Source organism: Macrosteles quadrilineatus, unplaced genomic scaffold (genome assembly GCF_028750875.1).
Source record: "Macrosteles quadrilineatus isolate MER2022 unplaced genomic scaffold, UCM_ALF_1.0 Scaffold_1__1_contigs__length_201487025, whole genome shotgun sequence".
NCBI classification, from domain to species: Eukaryota; Metazoa; Arthropoda; class Insecta; order Hemiptera; family Cicadellidae; genus Macrosteles; species Macrosteles quadrilineatus.
The window spans coordinates 30,726,052-30,736,018 of record NW_026542594.1 but is presented as its reverse complement, the minus strand read 5'-3'; the positions used below and the strand labels follow the sequence as shown (position 1 = coordinate 30,736,018).

Below are 9,967 nucleotides of genomic sequence, written 5' to 3'. Positions count from 1 at the left end.
GATTTTTTTGTAAATAAAACTGTCAATGTCAATACAACTGGTACACGTAGATGTGACGTACTTATGTCTACTCAGTATCCAAACGTTAATGCTAATATTCCAATAGTGTTATTTTTTAATTATATAAATATCAGATGTTTTGAAAATAGGCTACTGTATCAAACCCAAAAGGATTTATAAAATATATTGTTAAATCCAATTATTGTTCAAGTTAAAATTATTTAAAATCTACCTAAAAACGATTTTACTGTCAACATAGGACACGATGGTGCTTCCTGGATCGCGTCCCCGGTTGTCAAGCGATTATATCATAAAGGCAGCAGTCAGCCGGTAGCTGGGAGAGAGGGAGAAGAAAGTGAAGGTTTGGTTTTCACTTTCGTCGCCAGATCGAGCCAGGTTGGGAGTTTGTGAGGGTGTAGAGTGTAGAGGGGAGGGGAGTGAAAGTGGTTCTGAGATCTGACCCCAGCTCACTGCTCAGCTGTGTTGTGTTGTGCCTGACTCCTGACTCCTGAGATAAGCTATTGTCTGACATCAGGGATTGTTGTAGTTTACGGGTGAAGGTGAACCAGTCAGAGTCAGCAGATAGGTGTCCAGGAGGGTTTAGTACACTAGTGTGTTGTGTGTCATGGGATAGCTCAGGTAACTGCTCTAGTTTATAGTAAAGACAGTTATACATTATATTACAATTAAACACTTGAAAATAAAATTCACAAATTATTATAAGAAATTAATATATTTTTATTAGAAAGAAATACAACACCAATTTCAAATAGGTACCTATTTTGACTCAAAATTCCATATCTAATTTATTTCCTTAAATCATCACTTATGAAAGTTTAATGCATGCATTCGAAGGTTAAAAAATGAAACATCGTAAATATATAATTGTTTTCAGATAACAAAGAGACCAAGATTTGAAAATCAAAATGTAAAATTGCATTGAAAACATAAAAAATTTAAAATACTAGCATTGATATTGTATCTGATATTTTTAGTATTCTTACTTTTAGCATTTTAATTTATGACAAGATAGGGTTGTCAGGACATACATTGTATTTGTTTTACAGCTTTAGTTTTATTTCTTACAACTTAAACGAATTTAATAAAATAACTTTACCTTAAAACCGTTATCACATGTTCAAACATGTTTAAATGATATAAAAATGTATGCTTTAAAAATTGAAACACAGAATGTTTTTTAAACATTTGAAATTTTTTTAATAGTCATTTATAATATTAATTGTAATCCAAATTTGATTCATTGCTATGAGCTCATTTCAAAATAATAATATAGTCAAAACACTTTTAAAGGGGGAAAATAGCCTTAAAAGTATTCTAAAAAGATAAGTAACTAACTTCAATTTGAATACAAACACAGTATTTAAATTTTGCTGAATGTCTACTGTAGTTTTTCACGTTCACTTTTATCGTGAATAAAGTTTAGGCTGTTGCAGCAAGAGCCTTGATCAAAATTTTCCAAAATTTACATACTTTTAGAATTTGAGCCTATTTACTGGAATAATTCGTACTAAAGTAAACTTGTTTCATCGACAAATTTAGTGACTGTTTCATAATCGCTTAGTATTTTATCAAAACTTTTTTAGATAATTCATTGCCTAAGATGGATTTAAAAATAATTATTTCTTAATGTAACATAATTTATAGTGAGTTATTAAAAGTATATTTCGTTATTATTTTCCTTGAATAACACAGTTTTTTTGTATGGTTTACTTTGTACTGAAAATAAATGTTTACCGGACGAGTGACGTCGTTCCCGTGCGAGACTAAGTAGAGTACGGGATTACCATACGAGTCCGGTAAACTTTTTTTGGACGAGTGACGTACGATATTTTACGCCATACTAGTAAATCCGTACAAATCCTTATATATAACTACTAACTAAAGGACTAACAACACTAGTCATAACCTCTAAGAAAGGTTATGTTTTTGTTTATAAACTAGCCACTCTCACTCATTGCCAAATACAGTATAATCAGCTGGTTGGTGTCCGGTAAAACCCATTACAGTACAGTAGTATGTAATAAAACCCCATTTGATTCAGCTGACGGCAAACTACTGTTTTCTGGACTAAGTCCTTGCGTGGAAGTTCGTCAAAACAGTGTAGTGCGTAAAAACAATTTTTAAATGGTTGTATAACAATTAATTTCAAAGTTGTTGCAATATAGTTGGAAACGATTTTTGATCTATTTTAAAATTAACCCATTGTCAACATTGTTCATATTAAGAATAGTTTTTAAATAAGTTTAAAACTGATATCAAAACCGTTTATCGATTTTAAGCTACTTAATTTGAAGAAAATTCATTTTTAATACTCAGATTAATATGAAAAGTACAGTATGATTGCTGTTTTCAACTTGTAATTAAAACTTTAGTATAGTTAAACAGTAAATATGAGTTATGTTATAACCCTTGCTATTATGAGATAACAACATGAACAGCATGAGCTATTACTGAGCTGCCTTGACTGGTGGAAAGGTCAGTGAATGGAGGCTGGAGGATAGCTCCACTCCACCACTGATTGGATATTGGCAACCTCCAGTCCTCCACCACGCTTTGATACAGGAGAAACATTCTTAACACTCCAGAGTTCCTCTTGATCATTCTAAAAAAAATTTAGCTATAATTCAATAATAATATTGGTAATAAAAATATCAAAAACAAACTCAACAAACAATGTACAATGTGTCAAAACTGTTGGATATCTTATTTAATTAATTAATTAGGCACACTTTATTAACAAATAAATGGTAAACATTATCTGTTTAATATAAAATAGGTTTACGTATCTTACGTCGTCAATCCTCCTAGTATAGTCTCAGGCTAGTTAGTCGTCATCCTAGTATAGTTTCGAAACTAACGTTTAATTTTCAAGCCTTGTTGTCTGACATTAAATTATTGAAACACTAGTCGTTTCCAGTTACTAATATTACCTACATTTCAATGTTATTTTAATAATTTAAATACAATTTTATCTTGTTACTACATAATAAATCAAAAGTCAATACTCAATAGGCTATACTGTTTTAATAAAGGTCCAGCCGAACTTCCAGTAATCATTTTCATATTTAAGACTTTGTCATTAATCTTTTTCACCATTAAACTGGTTCCATTAACCCTGTCCTTTTTATGGATTAAAATTTCTTGGTAAATTTACAATTCCAACTTTTTATAAACATAACTTGAGAGACGTAACCACTTGGTGCTAAAGTAAGAGGAAATCCATCAACGACATGTAACAGGTCTTCCTCTAGCTTCTTCAATCAAAGTGTCCATTTAGGAGTAAACTCTACTGTTATTATTTAGTTGCCTAGCTATTTTATTATTAATTTGGTCACCATGTTCATTCTTTGGTTAAATTATTGCATGAATTTTCTCTTTTAGCGAATTTCCCTATAGGGAAGTAGCTATTACCGTAGGTAACACGGTAAGACCTATACCCGGGACCGATTTACTTTTTCATTTTGATGTCCCCAGAGGCCAAAAACACCATTCGTTCAAATTTTTATATATGTATATATATATAGATTTATATAAATATATATATATACGTCCGTGAACGCGATAACTTGAGTAATTTTTGTCCGATTTTGATGAAATTTTGTTTAAAGGTGTAAAGCAGGATAAACTTGAATGAGTTCGCGAACCAGCACGATCGGACCATGGGAATGTGGCTTTATGGGGGGTTTTATGGGGTAAAAATTGGTTTTTCTCACTTTTGACCCTCAAAACACAAAATATCCCAATTTCTCTTTAGACATTTTTAAAGAGCTTAAAAAAACAAATAATTTAGTATACAAAAGTATTTTTGTTCGATTATTAGTAACGGAGAAAATTTAAAAAATTGTAAATTTAAAATTCCCATGTTATTCTTATGGAGAATATTGTCAAATGTTGTAGTTCGCTTGTTTATGGATACATTTTGATCAAACTTGGCAAATTTATTTATTTTGTACTAAGCTATCAATATTTTACCCAAAAACACACTTTATTAGTTTCCTTGTAGCAGCAAACCTAGGTACTCGTTAAACCTTATGTTATTAAAATATATTTAACTGAAAATAAATTCAGACAAATGGAAATTCGCTTAGTCGGCAGGTTTGCTGCAGCGGGGGTATTTTTTTAAAGCATTTTCAGAGAATCCTTTACTGAACATTTTGTCAATGATATTTTTATTCGCAATACATTGTGATGGAAGACTTATCAATGTCTCACAAAGTTCATTAAGGTTGACCATTAAGCTTTCTCGGCCATTCCTTATTTGTAAAATATATTCAGCAAATATTGATTCCCTTGGATTTGCTCTATGTTTTTAGCAAGTGAAATATTCTTAAACATTGACCATAAAGGTGGTATAATTATCGAATTTTCTACCATTTCACAGCGACTCGCACCAGAGACTATGGTGGGTAGCTCATTGCCGGAAATTACCTCCAAAACCTTCTAGCGATATCTCGCAGTAATCATTCTACAGACGATAAAGCATACCTATTGGACATAGAAGCTTCATCCCATAATATTATTTTACAAATATTTAGCTTCGTTACTATTGGATTTTATTCCGGAGACTGGCTCATTTAATTTTATTGGCAATTTAAATCTGTTTTGTACTGTACGCTAAGATCTCCTAAGTCTAAATAGTCTGTTTTGTGACAGCATCTGTCCGTGCAATATATAAAAAAAAATTAAGCGGTCACATAACATTTCTTTATTTCTTTGAACTTCAAAAACCAGCATATGTAACTTTTCACAATTTATTATCATACCATCTCTGTTGTTAATAGTCCCCGTATCGCAAACACGTGATTGTTTCTTCTAGGTAGAATTTTATGATAATCAAAATAAAAAATTGGAAAACACAACACATAAAAATATCTATGAAAGCGTTAAACACACCATTATCTGAAAATAAAATGCAATCACATAATGAAATAGACTGGTTTTTACTTCCTATAAATGAAACTGCATAAATAAATTATCCCATCTCATCATCAATATATATAATTCCGTAAGTCAAATTTTTGTAAAGAAATTGTGAGTGACTGGATGGCCGTAGAAGGAGGGGAGGGGTCTTATTTTAAAGGTCTTGACGTGAATTTTGAGGGAAAACTATTCATTTTTTCTTAATTATGCGCCAAAAGGGTGTAACAGAATAAAATAATTTATATTTAAATAGCATGGGAATCTAATTTTATGTATTTTTATTAAGTGTAAACACAGCTGTGATTATATAAATTGAAAAAAAGTTATAACTACACCTGAATGTGCATATGTTATTATTTTGTTATTGTAAAATTGTTTATGAAGCAGTAAACAACACAAAGTGAAAATTAGATCAAATCTTTTGAACTGTAAACAATTTGATACTTTTAAGCTTAATACTTTACAATGGATTGTTTTTTTGCACAGTAATGTATAATGTCGAAAGACTACCACGCAGAGTTATTGTTCCTCGAAATGAAAACAACAGGCACCAGATTTGGCACAATATTAATGGAAGAAGAATAAATGAGCATCTGATGAACATGAATTTATTCCTGTGTATAGATTGCATTACACAGGGTAGGACCAAAGAACGATTTGATTTGGTAAAATTTTGGCGCAAGGACGAACCTTCACAAAAGTGGGCATTTATTTAAAAAAACCCAGTGTTTACCCATGGTCAAGTATATGTTGCTTTTAGAAAAGTAAAGAGGCCAGATTATGTTAAAATAGTACTAGAACCATATAAAGACCAAGTAATCGACCGAAATGGATACTACAAAAAACAAATTGTTTCAGAGAGATTTTGTCGTAGAATTAGCAGTTTACAATTTCGATGATGACATTATCTCTATGTGTTTTTCTAAGATAATTTGTCTATATTTAAAGAAATCTATATAGATTTAATTAATAGTCTTAAAGATTGTTTATTGGAAAATGTTCCATAATTGTAAATTATGATTAGAAAGTTTATATTATAAACACACCGCATGTCCTTTGGAATTTTTATTTTAAATAGAGCAGACATCAAAATGCATTATGCAGGTATGTAATAACTACTATACATAGGCCTATCATAATTTACAAAAATGTTAAATGATAATTCAAGGTAGGGTAATCCATGAGACTAATAATTTGTACAAAATAATAACCATAATATAGGGGCTATTGCCCCTACAAGCCACTAGTATGTTATCATTGTATTTGAAAGTAAACTGATAGGTAAACAGAAAAAGTAAATATTAAAATGACAGAAGGGAAACAGGCTATTTTTATGAAGAAAGGTGTTTTCTTTTAAGAAATAAATCATATGTTAGGTAATCTTAACAAATTTTGACTTGTATATTTAAAATACATGAAAACTTTAAAGTCCAATGGGGCGAAGCACATTGAACTGATCGTGACAAAAGTTATTCCATGACATCTACAGAGAATTCCCTTTAATTTGACACCTTAATCATCAAAATCGGTTCATAAATAAAAGAGTTTTGCTGTGCACAAGAAATTCCTTACGGAATTAGTATAATAGATGATGTTGTCGTCAAAATACACAAATATAACATTTAACACACACGGCATACATTAATACGAAAAATGCACGGCCACTCATAACTTGCACGACAGACACGACTCAACTATCGACTGCCGCTAGTTGAGTCTTAAAATTATTTTTATCCCTATTTACAGAGTGTTCAAAAACGTACAAAAAAATATACCTTTGAACTACTTTTCACTGCAAAGAGGTGGATTTTGTGGGGGTTCATATTTTGATAACACTGTAATTGCTTTAATGAGATTTCAAAAAAATGGGGTTTCAATCCATTTCCTAACTTTTTACTTACCGTACCTATGTTACACATTTTCAAACTTTTTCAAGTTTCAAAAGCTGTTATATCAAAAATGTCAAATGACAGCATGAGTTTCATTACAAACCACATTGTAGCCCTTAAAATTAGCTACAATTTTTGCATTTAATGTTTTTTGTCATCTTATTGGTTAAGGGGCTGTAGCGAAATTAGTGTATTTTAATATGTCGACTGAAAGACCAGCTAATACTTGCCTAATTACAATAATATCCCTACAAATAATAATTGAGCAAGCTGCAAGCATAAAGAGAAATATTAGCTGGATTTATTGAGGAATAACACACACACAGGATTGATTCTAGGAATAATAATTTAAGACACACTGATAAATGTTTGGGTAAAACTTGCCCATTGCCTTAATTCTGACCCATGATGAATGAGCTGTTGAACTCCCCTTGAAAAACCGAAGGATATAAATGTAAGTTTAATTATTAGACCTTTATTAATCACTAGCAGAGTACCCGTCCTTCGTACGGGGTTGGAATTTAAGTATAAAATGCTTATTGCAGTTATACTCAAGTTTTGCGTTTGCAATAAGGGAGGACCAAGTTTGATAAAAATTTTTTTTTTAATTTACAGTATTCTATAGTATTACACATCTACCATAGCCATAATGTTCTACCACTTCACCTAAACAATAGAGAAAAATAAATTATCAACAATTCGCAAAATATCACAAATTATTCATGTGGCTAGTTGGTTCAAATTAGCTGTTGTCATAAATGCAAAAAAATAATAGTGCTGCACCCTGTAGGTAAACCTTAAATCCTGTTAAAGCTATTTAATATCATAGAGCTAACTTGTGCAGTTGAAACAGCTGGCAAAATTCTTTAATTCCTTTTGGATATATTTTTATCAAATTTGGCAAATTTATTTATTCTATACTAAGCTAATAGTATTTTCCTAAAATCACCCTTCGTATCCCTCCCTGTAGCTAGATACTCGTTAAACCCAATTTTATTGAATTAGATTTAGTTGAAAATAGGCTGCAGGTGTGCTGCGGCGGGGGTATTATGGAATTGCAATTGATGTAGAAAGAAGACTTTGTGGTAGTACATGATCTAAACATGATGTACATGATCTAAGTTAAGATACTAAAAAAATTAATCCCGTCGGTCCCAATTAGTAGCGTCGGTCACTTAAAAATTTTACTGGCGCTACTGCAACCAGCACCGCTATTCGTATTCGCTAGCAGCTATACCCGTGCCTTGCAATGGGGTCAGTATGCAAAAGAGTTAATGCTGGGTCTTTGAAAATGCCAAATGGTTTCACTCCCTACCATTTATTTTAGAAACAAAATTGATCTGTATTGGCCTACTTATAACTTGATAATAGTAATAGGTCTAGTACTTGTTTGTTAACTCATACTGTGAATACTTATTTAAGCTACCACAAAACCAATGATATATTTCAAGGTATAATAAAAGAACCTGTTTAATGGTTTGGACTGTAAACGAATAGCTATCACAATAGTTTCAAACCTGTCAATAGTGTAGTTTTCTAACATATTTTAGGGAAATGACAATCAGGCAAATGGAAATTCGCTAGTCTATAGGTTGGCTGCAGCAGGGATATTAAATTACTGTTTAAACAAAAATAAATCTAAAACATAATTCTCATACAACTCAGGATAAGGGCCTAGGTTGATACAGCAATGATTGTAGAATCTTAATTATTTCCTTTATCCATGAATTAGGCCTATTTCTTTTTCAATGAAATATTCACTGTAAAATATTACAAATATTAGAACAGACTCAGTATAATAGCTGATAATAGATTATAAAAATAAACAAATTATGTTACTGAAAGAATCCTATTATAATGAAATGACATTAACATATGGTTTGACAGCTCCATTTAAGTAATGTTAAATAATGTTTACATTCAGGATAGTGACATCATTATTTTAAATATGATCCTTACCCTCTCTGTTCTAATATTCATGCAGTATTTAAATGAATGTTTGAACCAGCTGTATGGAATTGTGAAATCAAAATTAATTTGACAGTTAGTACTGCTTGTTTACATTTTTAAACTTTGTAGGTTTGTTCTTTGTTGTCATGGATACCATCAATCAAAATTTACTTTGAAATCTCTCACCTCCGATTTTTGAAAGCCAACGGGGCATAGCCCTAGGACAATATTGATGCGGGAATAGTTCTATATGTATCCTCGGAACTGTAGCTTCATGTGTGTGCAATTTGAGCCCAATAGGTTCAGTAGTTTTTGAGATTAGCTCATACAAACACACACACACACACACACAGACACCACCTCTTCTTTATAATAGTATAGATAGATTAAAACAAAACCCCAATATTCATTTCGAAACACATGATATACTCCAATCCCTGCCTGGGGCACTGTGAGGAAATCCTTAATCAGCAAAACAAAGCTGGTAAATATTTGTCATCTTAGAAAACAACATTTCCAGTGTTGTACTTTTATCTTGTAATCTATCTTATAACTGAAACATTCTTGAGTCTGTATTTGAGAATTTATTTCTAGTTTCGTTACATATATCAGACAGTATGCTGACTTTTAGCGAATTTCCCTATAGGGAAGTAGCTATTACCGTAGGTGGCACGGTAAGACCTAGACCCGGGACCGATTTACTTTTTCATTTTGATGTCCCCAGAGGCCAAAAACACTATTCGTTCAAATTTTTATATATGTATATATATATATATATATATAGACTTATATATATACGTCCGTGAACGCGATAACTTGAGTAATTTTTGTCCGATTTTGATGAAATTTGGTTTAAAGGTGTAAAGCGGGATAAACTTGAATGAGTTCGCGAACCAGCACTATCGGACCATGGGAACGGGGCTTTACAGGGGTTTTATGGGGTAAAAATTGGTTTTTCTCACTTTTGACCCTCAAAACACCAAATTTCCCAATTTCTCTTTAGACCTTTTTAAAGAGCTTAAAAAAACAAATAATTTAGTGTATAAAAGTATTTTTGTTCGATTATTAGTAACGGAGAAAATTAAAAAAATTGTAAATTTAAAATTCCCATGTTATTCTTATGGAGAATATTGTCAAATGTTGTAGTTTGCTTGTTTATGGATATACTAGCTGTAACCCACGGGCTT

At 31.5% G+C, this 9,967-nt stretch overlaps 1 protein-coding gene across 1 annotated transcript in view; it reads left to right on the top strand.

Annotated features, from left to right (window-relative positions):
- Window positions 1-506: 506 nt before the first annotated feature.
- Window positions 507-9,967, top strand: part of LOC128981887 (uronyl 2-sulfotransferase-like) — a 28,431-nt gene continuing 18,970 nt past the window's right edge. Inside the window, exon 1 of the mRNA XM_054400870.1 lies at window positions 507-639. The gene's annotated coding sequence lies outside the window, so the exon portion shown is untranslated. The remainder of the gene's footprint in view (window positions 640-9,967) is intronic.